This window comes from Stenella coeruleoalba, assembly GCF_951394435.1.
Source record: "Stenella coeruleoalba genome assembly, chromosome: 2".
In the NCBI taxonomy this organism is placed as follows: domain Eukaryota; kingdom Metazoa; phylum Chordata; class Mammalia; order Artiodactyla; family Delphinidae; genus Stenella; species Stenella coeruleoalba.
In genome coordinates this window covers 127,235,493-127,250,902 of record NC_137147.1, presented here as the reverse complement: position 1 = coordinate 127,250,902, position 15,410 = coordinate 127,235,493, and the positions used below count along the sequence as shown (strand labels likewise).

The 15,410-nt window shown below is 37.8% G+C and overlaps 1 protein-coding gene across 4 annotated transcripts in view; it reads right to left on the bottom strand.

Annotated features, from left to right (window-relative positions):
* UBE3A (ubiquitin protein ligase E3A) overlaps positions 1–15,060 on the bottom strand; it is a 93,552-nt gene extending 78,492 nt beyond the window's left edge. For 3 of the 4 annotated variants that reach the window (XM_079912447.1, XM_079912446.1, XM_079912448.1), the window contains exon 1: positions 14,929–15,060. The gene's annotated coding sequence lies outside the window, so the exon portion shown is untranslated. The remainder of the gene's footprint in view (positions 1–14,928) is intronic. The other variant, XM_079912449.1, reaches the window with a different exon arrangement.
* Between the last annotated feature and the right edge of the window lie 350 nt (positions 15,061–15,410).

Genomic DNA, 15,410 nt, shown 5'->3' with positions numbered 1-15,410 from the left:
TTTTACTCCTCCCTTTATTTCACACTTATATCTGACCTATTACCAAACCCTACAGACTATAATTTCAACACGTATCAATAATTCAGCCACTTCTCACCAACCTGATAGGCCTCACCTTGTCCAACCCACCGTCTGTACTGCTGTAATAGCCTGTCTGTATCTGTACTGCTGTAATAGCCTGCCAACTGGTCTCTTGATTCTGCCCTTCTCTTTCAATCTACGATCAACATGGCAGCCAGAGTGATCTTGCTAAAATCTAAGTCAGAACTTTCCACTCTGCTCAAAAACCTTCAATGGCTTCCCATCTCACTCAAAGGTAAATGTCAAACTCTTTATTATGACCAAATGATCTGCATCCTACATTCCCTTTCTGACTCGATTTCCATCATTAACTTTTCTACAGCCCCACAGGCCACCTCACTGTTCCTCAAACAGATCAGGCACTCTCCCACTTCAGTGTTTCCTTATTCACTACACTCTTTGCCTGAAATGCTCTTCCCCCAGTCATCCACATGGCTAGCTCTCGCATCTCCTTCAGTTCTTTACTCAAGTTACCATCTCAGCGAGGCTTTCTCTGGCCACACTAAAATTTGCACTCATCCCCTGCACTCTCAAATACTTCATATACCACTTCCTTTATTTTTCTCCTTAGAAGTACTATGCAACATACGATATATTCTACATATCTTGTTTTTGATGTTTATGATTTCTCTTTCCCTACTAAGTATAAGTTCCATGAAAACAGGAGTTTTGGTGGATTTTGTACACTGCTGTCTCCACTAGCACCTAGAAAAATGCCTATGACATAGTAGGTGCTCAATAAATATTTGCTAAATGAATGAGGTAGATGCACATGTAACCACTCACATGGAAAAGATTTCTACAACAAATAGTTAAGAGGGAAAAAAAACAAGTTGTACAGAATACAAGTTCAGGACAAAAATCTATACACAAGCAATGAATAATCTGTAAATAAAATTAAGAAAAATTCCATAAGCAATAAAATCAAAAAGAATGAATCTTAGGAATATATAAAATACATTTCTTTTGAACAGAAGAAGTGTAAGACCTGTACAACGAAAACTACAAAACACACAAAAAAAGTAAAGACCTAAACAAACAAAGACATCCCATGTTCATGGATCAAGAGACATAATACTAAGGTAGCAATACTCCTCAAATAGACCTACATATTCAACACAAATCTTATCAAAATCCCATCTGCCCTTTTTGCAGAAATTGACAAGCTAACCCTAAAATTCACACAGAAATTCAAGGAACCCAGACAGCCAAAAAAAGAAGAGCCAAGTTTGAATATTCACATTTTCCAATTTCAAAACTTACTACAAATCTACAGTAACCAAGAATGTGTATTAATGGCTGAAGAACAGACACACAGATTAATGGAAGAGAACTGAGAGTCTGGAAATAAATTCTTACATTTATGGCCAGTTGATTTTCAACAAGGGTACCAAGACAATTCAATGGGAAAGAATAGTCTTTTTCAGCAAATGTTTCTGAGACAGCTGGATATCTATATGTAAAAATAATAAAGTTGGACCCCTACCTCATATAACACCATATGCAAAAATTAACTCAAAACAGATGACAAACATAAATGTAAGAGCTAAAACTACAATACTCTTAGAAGCAAACAGGTATAAATCTATATGACTGGTCAGACAATGGTTTCTTATTGCGTTGGCCAAAAAGTTCATTCGGGTTTTTCTGTAAGATGTATGGAAAAACCTGAACAAACTTTTTGGCCAACACAATAAATAACACCAAAGACAACAAAAGAAAAACAAACAGGACTTCACCAAAATTTATAACTTGTGTGCCTCAGAGGAAACAATCATGAAAGTGAAAATACAACCTTTTGGGGGAAAATACTTGGAAATCATATATCTGATAAGGGACTTGTATCCAGAACATATAAAAACGCTTAAAAGCCAACAATAAAAAGAAAAATGACCCAATTTTAAAACAGCAAAGGATCTAAATAGATCTCTGAAGATGGACAATTAGGGCATGAAATGATGATCATTAGTCATTTAGCAAATGCAAATCAAAATCACAAAGATGCCTTCACATCCACAAGATGGCTAAAATAAAAGGGACAGACAATTGGTTTGGCAAGGAAGTAATTAGAAAGAACCCTCATATACTGCTGATGTAACTGTAAAATAGTGCAGCCACTTTGGAAAAAAAGTTTGGCAGTTCCTCAAAATGTTAAACACAGTTAGTTAGCTAAGACCCAACAGTTTCACTCCTAGGTACTTACCCAAGAGAATGAATTTATATGTCCACACAAAAGAGCTTATATATGAATGTTTGTAACATGATTCATAATAACCAAAAAATGGAAACAATCCAAAGTTATCAACTGATTACTGAATAAACAGTAAGTGTATACTCATACAATGTAATATGAACCTCCAAAATATCATTTAAGTAAAGGAAGACATACACAAAAGGACATATATTTTATGATTCCATTTATATGAAACGTCCAGAATAGGCAACCCATAAAGTAAGGAAGCAGATTAGTGGTTGCCACTCTTCAGGGGCTGAAGAAGGAAAGAATGGTGAATGACTGCTAACAGGTACAGGGTTTCTTTTGGGGATGATGAAAATGTTCTAAAATTAGATAATGGTGATGGTTGCCAATTGAATATACTAAAACCCACTCTAAATGGTGGATTTTATGGTATGTGAATTATATCTCAATTAAGTTGGAAATTATAAAAAGTGTATGGAATGATTTTTTATAAACCACCCCAAAAAAGAATAAAACTACAAGTATCTGTTACACAGATGTATTTGTTTGGTATTCACCAGATGTTTTTATGTTTTTCTACATTTAAATTGAACAACAGTTAAGTTTTGGAATTGGCTAAAAAAGGAAGAGAAAACTTTCACTTCTTTTTATACTTTAAAAATACGTATTTTTTTCTGTATTTCCTTATTCTCAAAAATAATTAATTCTACACACCAATATTTGAGGGGAGGGGCAAACAACCATGACATATAAAAGGCTCTCTGGAAATATGAAAGTTCTAGGATTTCTGGTTTTATGATTTACAGGAATAACCTAACATTTAAAATTGAGGCCATGCTGGCAAATCTCGGTGTATGGTCAGTTTATATACAGGAGTAAAATTTTAGGATCACAAGCACTGTGCATTAGAAAAGAACGGAACTCTCTAATGTGACCCTTGGCCCTCCCCTCTCTCTGGGTTCTGTGAACATTTTCAAAAGTAAACAAACTATGCTTATTTACCTGTCTGAAAAACTATAAAAGGTAAACCCATGATCTGCCAACATTAAAATGCTCTTTCCCCAGTGTTTACTTAAGTGTTTATTATGTGACTTACTAGCAGTGAGAGAATCTTATCTCAGTGTAGATCCCAAGTGTCATCTATGGAAAGCCTTTAAAAATTCCAAAGTACCAGAATTATTTCAATTTCCTGACTTTAATTATAAATCACTTATTGCAATCAACAATTCCATGATCTGAAAACAGAAGCAATGTGCCACACACATAGTCCCAATGACTTATTATTCTGAAATTTTCCTCTGGGTTCTTTCTGCACAGTAGTTAAATTGAGTTCAATCTTACATAGAACTTAACCAAAAATTAAACACAGAATTACATTAGTATTCAGCGCACACACAAAAAATATTTATAATGCAATATACTAAAATAACTAAAGGTAGGTGAGTTTTCCTAGAAATAATCATGAACACTATTTTATGTTTAATTTATTACATTTCATCTATCAAATGTAGCATCTAAAGTCATAAAATCTGAATTAAGGATAAAAGACCATTAGCTTCTAATTTAACTTCAAAATGCTTTAAAAAATTCACAACATATGGGCTTCCCTGGTAGCGCAGTGGTTGAGAGTCCGCCTGCCGATGCAGGGGACACGGGTTCGTGCCCTGGTCCGGGAAGATCCCACACGCCACGGAGCGGCAGGGCCTGTGAGCCATGGCCCCTGAGGCTGTGCGTCCGGAGCCTGTGGTCGGCAACGGGAGAGGCCACAGCAGTGAGAGGCCCGCATACCGCAAAAAAAAAAAAACAAAAAATTCACAACATATAATTTTAAGTGAACTAGATTGCATCTGTTAAAAGACAGAAAATTGTTTTTCTAAAGACCATCCATACTCGAAGGACATAAATATTAAACATTGAGAACATTTAATTTTCTATTAATGTCTAGTAAAATACTAAAGTGTAGCCTAATTACGAATTTTCTTTTGAGCAGTTACCAACTGGAGTAATATTTCTCTAACTGGAAAAAAAATGCAATTCTGATCAATCAGTAAACATCCAACACTGACAAATGCCTGAAACTGCACGTGAAAAAAAAATGAGACCGACATTTGTTTTTCTCATTGAATCTTCAATTCAAAAGTAATTATTTAATATCAGTTGAGCTAAGTACTTACCCAGGAAACACAGAATTCAATAACCATACCATACAAGAAAGCCCTAATACTAGTAAGTACAAAGAGATTCTAAAAGGAAGGCTTCCCTGAGTAATATTTAGGCTGAGCCCTACAGGATGGATAAAATTTGTTGGCTAACTGTGTTCTAGGCAGACTGAAATGCACTGGGCAAAAGGTTTGCAACAAGGAGCCTGGATAGTTCAAAAAACTGAAAAAAAGGCCAATATTGTTAGGTGGTTCCAAAAAAAGGAGAGTGTGAATTAAATCTTAGGAGGCAGAGAGAATCCAGATCAGATGGGACCTTGTAGACCAATTAAGGATTCTGCATTTTATTCTAAAAGCCACAGAAAGCCAAAGAATAATTTTAAACAGAAAGTAACAAAGTTAGACTTGTATTTTTAACAGTTCACTGGAAAAGACAGAATTGTTGTTTATAATAATCTAAAAGAATTATAAACTAATAAAACTGATGGAGTTCACCCAAGTTAATGGATACAAAATTAACATCAGCAATGATCAAATGTAACAGAAAAAAGATCCTATTTACAGTGCAAAAAAATATGTATAGATCAAATATCTAGGAATAAATTTAACAAGGTATGTATAAAAGGAATTTAGGAAGAAAACTGTAAAATACAGAATAAATGGCAAGATAAACTATGTCAATTCTCAAGTTAATTGATGTATTCAATGCAATTCCAATTAATATCCGCAAACAAACTTGATACACTGGTTTTAAATTATTATGGAAAAGTGAAAGTCTAAGAATAAAAGTTCTGAAAATGAATAAAGGAGTAGGCTTTGACTCACACTTCAAAGCTTAACATAAAGCTATTTGAAATAAAACAATGTACTACCAGTGTTTAAAAAAAAAATTAAAATCAAACCCAAGCATTTGGCAGATGATACAGGTGATATTTAAAAAATTTAATGGGGAAAAGATTCAATACTTACTGTTGGGACAACTCGTTTTTCATTTAAAAAAAAAAAGATTCCTAATTCCCTCCCAGATGGACCTAAATGCAAAAAAATAAACAACAACAAAAACCTCTCAACTATTTGCAGACAATATTAAAAGGGATTTCTTCAATAAAAAACAGAAATCATAAAAGAAAAGACTCATGAGCTTCACTTCAAAAATTGAGATATATCCCAAAAGAGAATATCACAAAGGACAATAAGTAGGGTTTTATATTTTATTCTTATTCTGATAACTTTCCCGGCTGCATCATAAAGAATGCTGGATGAGATGATCTCCAAGATCCTTTACAACATAAACGTTGTATAACACGTTGTCTCTTACTTTCTTTTAAACCATTTCTTTATGAAACATTTAAAACATACAGAAAATAATAAAATTCATATCCATATATCCACCACCCAGAATAATCAAGGAAATGCTAAAATGAGAGTAATATTTTGCTAAAATTTCACACCCATCAAATTTGCAAAAGTTTTAAAATCTGACAATCTCAAGTATGGGCTAGGATGCTGGAAAAAGAAATGTCCGTACACTGCTGATAAAGTATATACTGGCATAACCGGGCTTCCCTGGTGGTGCAGTGGTTGAGAGTCCGCCTGCCAATGCAGGGGATACGGGTTCGTGCCTCGGGCCGGGAAGATCCCACATGACGAGGAGCAGCTGGGCCCGTGAGCCATGGCCGCTGAGCCTGCGTGTCCAGAGCCTGTGCTCCGCAACGGGAGAGGCCACAACAGTGAGAGGCCCACGTAAAGCAAAAAAAAAAAAAAAAAAAAAGTATATACTGACATAACCATTTTAGAGAAGAATTTAGCAACATCCAGTAAAGTTATTCACAATCTATTTCCCAGCAGTTTCACTTCCATGAATCTTCCCAAAGAAATATGTGCACAAAGAAATGTGTCAACATGATCACTGCAGCATCATTTATAATAGCGAAAAAGGAAAAAACTCAAAATATCCATTAGTAGTGGGACACATATATTTGATATATCATACAATGGAGTACTATACAGCAGTTAAACTAAACTAGAGCTACATGCATCAACATACATATCCCAAAAAATAGTTTAAAAAAAAAAAAGCTGATGAAAGATATGTACAGTAACAATACCATTCTGTAAAAATTTTAAAACACAAAATCCAACACCATATATAGCATTTACAGATACAAGTACACATATACAGTAAAAGTATAAACAAGGATATGAAATTCAAGAACCTCGGGATAGTTATTACCTTGGGTAAAGAGAGAAGGTAATAGGACTTGGGGGTGAGGTGGCTACAAGTGCATATGTAAGACTGCATCTGGTTCGCTAAGGATCAAAATTGGCGTAATTTATAGTTCTGAGTGATGGGTAAATAAGTACCTGATATATTATTTACTGTTTTAAATGTTTTTTTAATTAAAATATATACATATATTTTAAAAAGAAAAAAGTGAGCATATAATATACAAGCCGAAAATTACTTTGGAGATCTTCTAATCCAACCTACTTCCTTGATAAAAGAACTAAGGAAAGATATTAGAATAAGAACACAAAATAAATACTATTGGAGTCATCGCCATTTTAAACACATACTACATAGCTAAAAAAGCACTTAAGGGGATTAGACCTTGTTCACTGGAGAGAAAACCTTGGTAGGCTGAACAGCGATCAGCCCCAATTTCTCAAAATCTGGTGTCAGCTAGTAATATGGAATGGGCATGTGTGAACACATGCGCGCGCGCGCGCGCGCGCGCGCGCACACACACACACACACACACACACACTCTCTCTCTCTCTCTCTCTCTCTCTCTCTCTCTCTCTCCCCTAGGAGTGCCTTGTCAAATTCAGCACAGGAATAGGCAGTAAAGTGGGTCTCTGGCCCACTATCCAGGCTGACACCTAGTCCATCTTTACTTAAAATTACTTGAAGTTCTGAGGCCTAGAGGATTGTTCCAGATCATACTTCATTATATCCTGATCATAGTTCATTAGCCCACAGCACATATCTAAAAGTAGTCCTGAACTAACTAAAAAGTAGCTCATTCATCCAGCACTTATAAATACCTAAAACAGCACACGGAAAAAAAAAAAAGAGAGAGAGAGACAGCAAATATTTAGTGTTCACACAGAATCTTCAATCCAGGAGTAAATAGTTTAATTTCAGCTGAGATAAGTGACCTATCAATATTTTACAACTTGGATCCATCTATTTTTAAGTTCACCCCTCCCTACCCTTCATCTACCCAAAACATGTAAGAGGAATTTTGAGGAGGGAGGAGACTGACTCAGATACTGAGTTAAATGAAACCCTAAGATTTTACTTTTTATTTTGAAGATAATATGAAATATAGTACACTGGGTAATAATTAAATTTAAAGAAATAGATGATTTTAAATGCAGAAATCTAGTTTTATGTATATGAAAGTCTAATGTTTGTTCAGCTTTTCTAATATATTATACTTAAGTGTTCTCATGTCAACATTAAAGTCAACTTTTAAGAAACAGCTCCACCCGTTTACAGGGCAGAAATAGAGACAGATGTAGAGAACAAACGTATGGACACCAAGGGGGAAAGTGGCGGGGGCGGTGGTGGTGGTGGGATGAATTGGGAGATTGGGATTGACATATATACACTAATATGCACAAAATAGATAACTAATAAAAACCTGCTCTATAAAAAGTAAAATAAAATTCAAAAAAAAGCAGTTCCATTTTATCAAGCACAATGTACCCCTACGTTAGCTACCAAACTTTATCTATTTCCTATTTTCCTCCTCTGTTCTTTAAACATGTTTGATATGTGTCCTAGTCCATTTAGGCTGCTTATACAACAAAACACCATAGACTGGGTGGTGTATAAACAACAAAAATTTCTCACAGTTCTGGAGCCTAGGAAGTCCAAAATCAAGGCACCGGCAGATGTGATGTCTGGCAAGAGTCACCTTCCTGCTTCATAGATGGCCATCCTCTGGCTAGATCCTCGCAGTGGCAGAAGGGAGGGAGGGAATTCTTTGGAGTCTTTTAAAGGGCATTAATTCCATCATGAGGGCTCCATTCTCATGACCTAATCAACTCGCAAAGGCCCTACCATCTAATGCCATCACAATGGGGGGTCAGGATTTCAACATATGAATTTGGGGGTTGGGGGGGACATAAACATTCTATAACAATACGTTACAGACATAGCAAAATGTGTAAGAAATTGAATATGAATGAAGCAGCTTAACTAATTAGGGAAGGTTTTCATTTCTTAGGAGCTCTAAATTTGGATTATCTTAAACAGCATAGTTTTCTATCACCAACATGGAATATGGCACATTATCAGCTCACTTCAGAAAACTAGAAAAAATGTTACCTAAATATTCTTTGTGTGAAATGGGATTTATCAATTAGTATACATGTCACATACAATAGGTGTTCAAAAGACAGGTATTTTTTAATTCTCAAAACAAAAACTTTATTTAGCAAAGGTAAATATTTAGTATCCTTATTCATGACACACTGTAAGGTTATCAATATTGGCAAATAGAAACACAAGGCACAATAAGCAGAATTCCTAAGAAAAAAGTACTAAGGTAATTAATAAGTTGGAAATAACCCAAATTTCTCCCTGTGACCCATTAGCTTTATATAGAAAACACTGCTGGGCATCTCATCCTTTCCCTTCCAAAAAACAGGATTATGCTTTACATATGATAAAAGATAGGAAAGTATTTGTTGTATGAAGAAATTCCTGTAGTGGTATCTGCAGTGCTAGAGCTATCATCTGAGAAGAAAATAAAGAACATCCCTTTTAGAAAGGGTGCTAAAGAGTGCAAGTGACAAAATGTGACATTTGTCCATACTGAGTGGTACATACATGGTTGTTATATTATTCTTTCTACTGTTTGTATATTTAATTTGTAAGGAAAATTCAGAATTTACACTGTATCACAAAGAATATAAAAATAACCGAGTTAGCATATTGGCTACAGCTCACAAGGGCAATTAATCCTAAGACTATTTCTCACATTCAAGGAGACTGCTGAGGTAGACGTCTATTAGAGACTTGAAATGGATAAGCCATTCTTTTTGATACAAGGAGACAAAAGTCAACAAATGAAAAGAATATGTGTAAAGTACTGGTAGCATCTTCATTCAGCCCCTAGCTATATAATTTGTGTGTAGCACTACTTGTCTCAAATGTGAAAAGGAACATTCTGAATTACTGAAAGTATGAAAAAATGGACACCTATTAAGACCTAAAAAAGAGCTACAAGCCTGCATACCACAAAGAGACAGGTCAAAAAAAAAAAAGTTTCATGTTTTATTTCTGTAACATAAAGGGATCTGTGCTTGACTAACCTCATCTCTTCCCAAAGGGTACAGAAGATCAACTTCTGGAACACAATGAACTGTTAAAGAGTCACCACAGTAGTCTCCACACTGGCAAGCCAAGAGTTTCATTGAAAGAAGATTTTTATCCTACTTGGGTTAAGTGTTCAGGGCTCATACACCACCTCCTTGCTTTATTTGCAGCACAGATGTTGACTTTAATTAATGAGGTCTTACTTAGGATTCTCTTCCACAATCCACATATGACATCTTATGTGAGATTCCAGAAGATTTCCTAAAACTGAACTTCAGGAATAATTTAATCTAGTAAGGTTCTAAGTCTCCAAAACCTCTTTTCCTTTCAGGTCAACCTTATGATTCACTTGCCTTTATCACATTAACAGGAGAGGTCAAAAGTAAAGCAAATTACAGAAGTGATTTGACTTTGGACTAATAATACTGAATAATGCATCACTAACTATTAAGATCTACTGTTTATTTCAAATGTAGTTACCAAATATAAAATAAATTCACATACTAAGTATTTCCAAAAATAATATTTCTATGGAAAGGTTAAAAATGTTAGTAAAGAAAAGCATGAAAATACACCAAGGTTCCAACAGTCTGTCTACCACTAACCAAGCTGTTTTCTTGGGCAAGTCACTAAATCAGTTATAAGGTCACTTTATAGAGTACCATTAATTTACTTTTTCAAGAATGATCTCATTTGAAAATCATTCCTCAGAAACAAAGCAAGTATCACCCTTACTTGACAGAAGGAACAGAGCCAAGGCTTAGAAAGCTAAATGGCCTACTCATGCCCAGCTAGGAAGCTAGAGAAGAAGGATGAACCCACAATCTTCCGACACCAAAGTTAGTGTTTCTTCCTCCACATCAATGGTTCTCCATGACTTTCGTTCACAGAACCTGTTGAGACTCTAAAGCACTTAAATTTTTATATATAATTTTAGGGCGTTCACAGTCACAAGGCTTAGAATCAAACAGTAATAACAGTCAGCTAAATCTCATGTGCAAACAACAGTAAAAAAAAAAAAAAAGTACTAGCCTTATTTCACTTTCAGATAGACCTTATACTTAATGATCTTTTTTTTTAACTTACTATCCATAATGGTATTTATGTTAAAGATAACAGATAACTCAGATCAAAGCACTGTGACAATTTTGAGATTAAATGAAAAGTTGGCAAAGAAATTTATCATGTATTTGTAAGTAATCTCATTAAAAAACTATTTATAGGGACTTCCCTGGTGGTCCAGTGGTTAAGACTCCGCACTTCCACTGCAGGGGGCGTGGGTTCGATCCCTAGAACTAAGATCTCGCACCTTGCATGGTGCAGCCGGAAAAAAAAAAAAAGAAAAAAGAAAAACCTATTTATGTAGCATCTTTAAGTATTTCAAACATCTCATGTTTTGGACATAGATATAGGCTTGTAGATTAACACTATTTCCACTTACTGTAATTTTACTTTATTTTCTTTATTAGAAGAAAAAGCCCCACTTCCTCCAGTAACTGCTATGGTCAGAAAAGGCATCTTGTTGAAGGCTGCCTTCTACTAATATCATAGAAAACACTCACTTAACTGCAATAAGGTGGGTGGGCATTCTCAAAGCAAAGTAACACTCCTCCTAACTGGTAAGACAGAACATGTACCATTATGTGCAGAGTCCTGACCTGGAGTCCAGAGGCTCAATTTGTGCCCTGGCTCTGCCACCTGGTGACTTTAAGAAAACCATCTTAAAGCTCTGCACTTCAATTTCCTCATGTGTAAAACAGGAATAGCCCTACTCAGGCTCACAACTTCTGTGAATTTATAACCAGAAGACAGAATGATGACTGTCCCAGAAAAATACCAGAGTATTTACAGGCAACTTGCCAAAGTAAATTTATTTTTTTTATACATATACATACACACAAACACTAACATACTATGTGCCAGACACTGGGTGGAGGATTGGGACCAAGATATGAAGTATCTAACATGTGCCAGACAGTGTATAAAGGAAGCAGTAAAACAATATTCTTTAGAACAGGAGCTGGGAGTAGGAGGTTTTGAGTCCATAGAACTGCCTGAGGAGTGGAAGGGCACCAGGAGAATGGGGCTCCATTATTTGACAGGGTTTCACAAAAAGTGTTATATGGAGAAAGTCACTAGACTATACACTTCCAAAAGACAGAGACATGAGTCTTGTCTTTATAGCCCCTACACCAAGCTCAGCTCAGAGTAGCCACAGTAGATTCCTAATAAATGTTAGCTGATAACTAAGTCATCCATACTCTGGTAACACACTCTCTGGTAAACACTAGAAGTCCTTGTCCTTAAAAAGTGAGTTCAAAACCAGTAAGCAAAGTAACAATGTAAAGGATAATATGTTAGAGTCCACTGTCTATAAGGTGCTTTGAGAACATTCGGAAAAACTGGGTAGGAAGACTTCAAAGGATAATACTTATTAAGTGCCTATGTGTTAGGCATTGCACATGCTTTAATCCTCACAACTCTGAGTTAGTCTCACCACCCCATTTTACAGATGACAAAACTTGCGGCTCGAGATTAAGTAACTTGCCAAGGGTCAGACAACCAGGGTAAGCCAGAATTAAAAGCAGGATCTAACTCCAAAGCTATTTCCACTATACATACCATAATGTCTTTGGTTTTTATACTTTACCTTTACATTTGCAGTGGGGAGAGAGCAGGGACTATCACAATCAGCCAAAATTTTGTCATCCTGAATCATTATGAAAAGAGCATCTAAAACTTTACCCAAGTATTTTACTTAAAAAATCACTTCTGAAAATTGGTCTTCACTCATAAAAATCATAAAACTAATTTTTTAACAGCTGCATATGTATATTTAATATCATGTTTCTACATTTTGACCTATACAACTACAGGTCTAAACAAAAGGGCAAAACATGACTGAAGAACATGACCAGTAATCATTTAAGAAAACAGACACTTTAAGTGTTTGGGCTGAAAAATTTAGGTATGATCCATAGTTTTATATTATTCCACTGACTGCATATTGAAAGAAACAGCAAATTATTCCAAATATTTTTTTAAGGGGAGAGAGGATTGTTTTTGGAGGGGAGAGAGGAGGAGTCATTTAGAAATGATCTATGGTTTAAGGAATAAAACATTAAATGTTACGTGTCAAAGACACTGTAGGTACCCAACAAATCTTGTTAAATGGACTGGGCAAGTTGGATGAGAATGTGTCTTCCTCTCGCTTCTGACTACTTACTTAAGAAGCTTTTTTTTAAGCCATGAAAAAAAGTGTAAATTTAAGAGATATGAAATACAAGCAGCATATAAAACCTGTGAAAATGAATCAGAACATTGTAATTTGTGTCTCTGTGTAAACTCCTCAGTAACCCAGCAATGTCAGAAGATGGTGTACATGCTACTCAGCACATTAATGCTACTTAGTAAATACTGACACAATAAGACTTTCATAGTTTACGTTCTAATTTTTAAATTTTTTTAAAACTGTTTTTGGTTTGCTATTTAAAGCATTCCTTTAGTGCCACAGGAGTTTAAGTCTTTTTTTTTTTTTAATATTTATTTATTTGGCTACACCAGGTTACAGCTGTGGCATGTGGGATCTTTCAGCTGTGGCATTCGGGCTCTTAGTTGTGGCATGCGGGATCTAGTGCCCTGACCAGGGGTCAAACCCCGGCCCCCTGCATTGCGAGCCCAGCGTCTTAACCACTGGACCACCAGGGAAGTCCTGAGATCATTATTTCTTCAAGCTACTTCTTGTTTCTGTTTTGTCATGATTAATAATTTCTTTAATGGGCTTCTGGTCATTCTTTGGATTTAGCAGCACCATCATTAATATTGTATTTTTTCATTAAAAATGTGATAAGCAGTTCAGATTTACAAGCAGGGTCTAATTCCAAAGTTATTTCCACTTCTTTTTATCTTCCTAAACTCTAAACTTTTTTACATGGTTTACAAAATAATCTCTTAAGTAAGGGTACTTACTCGTCAGAGGTGTGAGATAAACACTTCTCAGCCCTCTTGTCCAAATCACTTGACAACATTTACTGGGTATCTCAAGTGTCTTTCACAAGTAACTTTTTAACAGTTGTACTTCTGAACTTTAGGTCGTTTCCATTTCAATCCCCCTTCTCCCCCGACCCCAGACAAAATTCTGGGGTAATCTGCTGCTTCTCTCAATATTGCAGATAGTGGAATGATCTGAAATTATGGGTCATACCTGTATTCCTTTCTGATTGATGGAGGGTAACTTCGGACTGTAAATCCCATATGCCATTAGCTGACATTTTCGACGGCACCCTAGCCACTTAATAAATATAATAACAGACTTTGTAATGTTTCTTTTTTAACATATCCACAGAACGTTTTAAAAAATTCGGAAACTAAATTATCTTTCAAGAATTCTAAGATTAACCAACCAGCGTCATATTAAAATTATTTTTAACAATTTTATGGATCAAAACATCTGTCGCATTAAATTCTGACTTTACCAACAAAATCCTCCACACCATGACGAGTCCTTTTCATTTTCTCAACTGTAAAAAAATAAGGGCCAACTGTTTGCAGGTTTGCATTTAATAGTCTCCAGCAAACCCAGTAGCTCACGTTTAATTTCAGAACCTCGATGAGTAATCTGTGAACACAACCCTTGGGCTTGATTTAACAATTCATCCGCCCTCCCTCCCCACCAGTCCACCCCCAAAACCCCAACCCACCAAAGCACACGTCTAAATATTTCTTCACCAAGAAGGCCAAAACCTCGAAAGCAGCGAGGAAGAGCTCCCCTTGGAAGGAAAAGGCCAGCCCTTCCCAGCCTGAGGCCCAGGCCGGCCCTGCTAGCCCCACTCCAAGAAGGGCCACCTCTAGATCGCCAGCACGCCCCGCCCCGGGCCCGCTCGTGTCCCCTCGGGCGACAAAACCCTCCCTCCCTGCGGCGCCCAGCCAGGACTGACAGTCACGGCAGGAGCAGCAGCAGCCGCTGCTAGCAGAGGCCTACTTCTGGCACCGGCCTCTCCAGACCGCGCGCGCCCCCAAACACTCGCCCCGGCGGGGGTGGGGGCGTCCCTACCCTCGCCGGAGCCTGCCCCGAAGGGGGACTTGGGCGGTCGAGGAGACGATGGGAGATGCCACCCAGCCGCCCCGGCCCAGGCCCAGTCCTCAGCCACACTGACCTGTCGTCGCCCCCGCGCCTGGGCTGCGGCCCCCGCAGCAGCAGCAGCCGCTTCACTGGTCGTCGCAGCCCTCACCCGCCGCCTCCGCCCGCCACCGCCTCGTTCCCTTTCGCTGCCGCCACCGCCGGCGCTCATGCGGGACCCGCGCTTCCTTCTCCGGAGACCGAGACCGGGAAAGGAGGCGCAGGGGCCGCAGAAAACCCCGCGCTCGTCGCCAGCCGCCGCTCCGCCGCTGCCTGTCCGCACCGGGGGGCTACGCGGCCCGCCTGGCCAGGGCTAGGTGCGAGGTGGTCCGAGCACAGCCCCGAAGTAGAGCCGAGAGAGGTGCCGCCGCCCGCGGCCGTGAGCGCCGGGTCGGCAGAGGTGAAGCGCAAGTCGGCGCGGCGGCGGATGGCAGGCGCCCGAGCCGGCGGAAGGCTACGCGGAGGCGGGGTGCGCGAGCAAGAGAAGGGCGGTGTGTCGAGGTTCCGGCGAAGGCGAGT